The sequence below is a fragment of the Chinchilla lanigera genome, unplaced genomic scaffold (assembly GCF_000276665.1).
Source record: "Chinchilla lanigera isolate Chin_1 unplaced genomic scaffold, ChiLan1.0 scaffold00008, whole genome shotgun sequence".
NCBI lineage: Eukaryota > Metazoa > Chordata > Mammalia > Rodentia > Chinchillidae > Chinchilla > Chinchilla lanigera.
In genome coordinates, this window is record NW_004955409.1 from 26083961 (window position 1) to 26086356 (window position 2396).

The window sequence follows — 2396 nt, forward strand, 5'->3', positions numbered from 1 at the left end:
CAAATGAATTTCAGGATTGTTCTCTCCAATTATGTGAGATACGCTGTTGGATTTTGATCAGGATTGCATTAAACCTGTATAACAATTGTGGAAAGGGCTGGGGATTTAGCTCAGCGGCAAAGCGCCTGCCTGGCAAGCGCAAGGTTGTGAGTTTGATTCCTGGTACCAGAAGAAACACAAACAAATAAAAAAAAAACAAAAATTGTGGAAGTATGCCTATTTTCACTATATTGGTTCTTCCTACCCAAAAGCAAGAGATAGCATTCCACTTTCTGATATCCTCTTCAATCTCTTTTTTCAGAGTACTGCTGTTTTCAATGTAAAGGTCTTTTACTTCGTTAGATTGATTCCTCAGTATTTCACTTTGTTGGACGCTATTGTGAAAAGTGTTGTTTCCCTAATTTCTCTCTCACTTAGTTCATTATTTGTGTACAGGAAAGCTACTGATTTCTTGAGTGGTTGGAACTGCATTAAATCTGTGTAACCATTTTGGAAGTATGGCCATTTTCACTATCTTTTTTCTTCCTACCCAAGAATAAGGTGTATCTTTCCATTTTTCTGATATCCTCTTCAATCTCCTTTTTCAGAGTACTGTAGTTCTCAATGCAGAGGTCTTTTAGATCCTTCCTTAGATTGATACCTATGTATTTCATTTTTTGAATGCTATTGTGAAAGGTGTCATTTCCCTAATTTCTCTCTCAATGAGTTTGTTATTTGTGTACGGGAAGGCTATTGATTTTTGAGTGTTGACTTTGTATCTAGCTATGCTACTGAATTTGGTTATTAAACCTAAAAGACTGTTATGGTTTGTGTCTAGATGTCCCCCCAAAGTCTCATGTGGTCATAGGGCTTTTTCTTCGGAGGTGGCTGAATCTACAGTGTGTGATTGATTCATATGCAATGTTAGGATTAAGGGTGCTGGGATTAAGGGTGGGTGATTGCTGGATCAGTCCACTGATTGGATTGGCACTGCCCTAATCCCAGCAGTCTGGATAAAATGAAAGGGGCAGAAAGGCTTCTTTCTTCCTTTGATCTTGTTGCTCTTGCTGTATTCCACAGTCATGAACTGTTACTCCTCTGCTATGTACCATCCTGCTTTGGAGCCGCTGATTATGGACTATTTAACCTCTACAAACTGTGAGTTTAAATAAGTTAAATAAAACTTTTTTTCTTTAACTTTGGGTGCTGGGTATTTTGTCTCAGCAAAGAGAAAAGTAACTAAGACGAAAATCTTTTGGTGGAGTTTGTGGGGTCTTCTGTGCAGAGTATCATGCCATTTGTAAATAATGATATTTAGCTTCTTCCTTTCCTACCTTTATTCCTTTTATTTCTTTCTCTTGTCTAATTACTCTGACTGGGCCAGGGATTTAGCTCAACAGTATGGCACCTGCCTGGCAAGTGCAAAGTCGTGAGTTCAATTCCCAGTACCAGTTCAATACCCGGTACTCATAAAATGCTCTGATTAATGTTTCCAAAACTGTATTGAATAAGAGTGGTGACAATGGACATCCTTGACTTATTCCTGATTTTAGAATGAAAGCTTTCAGTTTTTGTCCATTTAGTATGATGTTGGCTGTTGGTTTGCCATAGATGGCTTTTATCAAATTGAGAGAAAGACCATCTATTCTGATTTTTGGTAGGGTTTTGCCCTGAACGAGTGTTGGACTTTTAGACTGTAAGTCTTGAACCTCACAAGTGACTACAGCAAAAAAATAAACAAATAAAACTGAAAAAGTGGAAGGCAATTCCAAGAGGCTGGGCAGAGTCCTTTGGCCTGAGTGCCGCAGGAAAGTGTTACGTCCTCCGAGTAGTAAGTGCTGTGTGTCACACATCAAGGGTCCGGCGGCACTTTGACACCCCCACAGAAGTGTTGCCAAACTTCGTGAAACCGAAAGGAAAAAGTTTCTTGAAGGGAAATTGAGGCAATACCCTTCCTAGTATCTTACTTTTTGTAACTATCTTTCTAAAACTAACCATCTGACAGCTGTTAGCTTTCAAATTACCTTGTGCACAGCAAAACGTGGTAAGTCCCTCTCTGATGGGGAGTTTATCAAAATGGCCATGTTGTCTGGGGGTAATTCCATTTTTCATGATTTCCCATTAAGGACAGAATTATGTAACACATCTCTGAGATGCCACATGCAGAAATACTATTAAAAGATCGAGACCTGCGCATAGCAAGTGAGGTTAGTCAGCAGCTCACCACGGACTTACAAAGGCAGCCTGTTACTCCATGGGCTTGGATGACAGCACAGATATAAATAATCATGCAAGGCTAGCAGTAATTTTGTGTTATGCCGTTGGTAACATCATGAGAATGGAGCTGGTAAACTGGTGTCTTTGGCACGAAGAACACAAGAGATCAATATCAACAATGCTCTGATGGGGCCGGGCGT

General features: G+C 39.8%; 1 long non-coding RNA gene across 1 annotated transcript in view; it reads left to right on the top strand.

Annotated features, from left to right (window-relative positions):
• The window catches only part of LOC106147716, a 5571-nt gene that overhangs the window by 2202 nt on the left and 973 nt on the right, over window positions 1-2396 (top strand). The window contains exon 2 of the long non-coding RNA XR_001232626.1: window positions 1060-1137. This is a non-coding gene — a long non-coding RNA (uncharacterized LOC106147716). The remainder of the gene's footprint in view (window positions 1-1059; window positions 1138-2396) is intronic.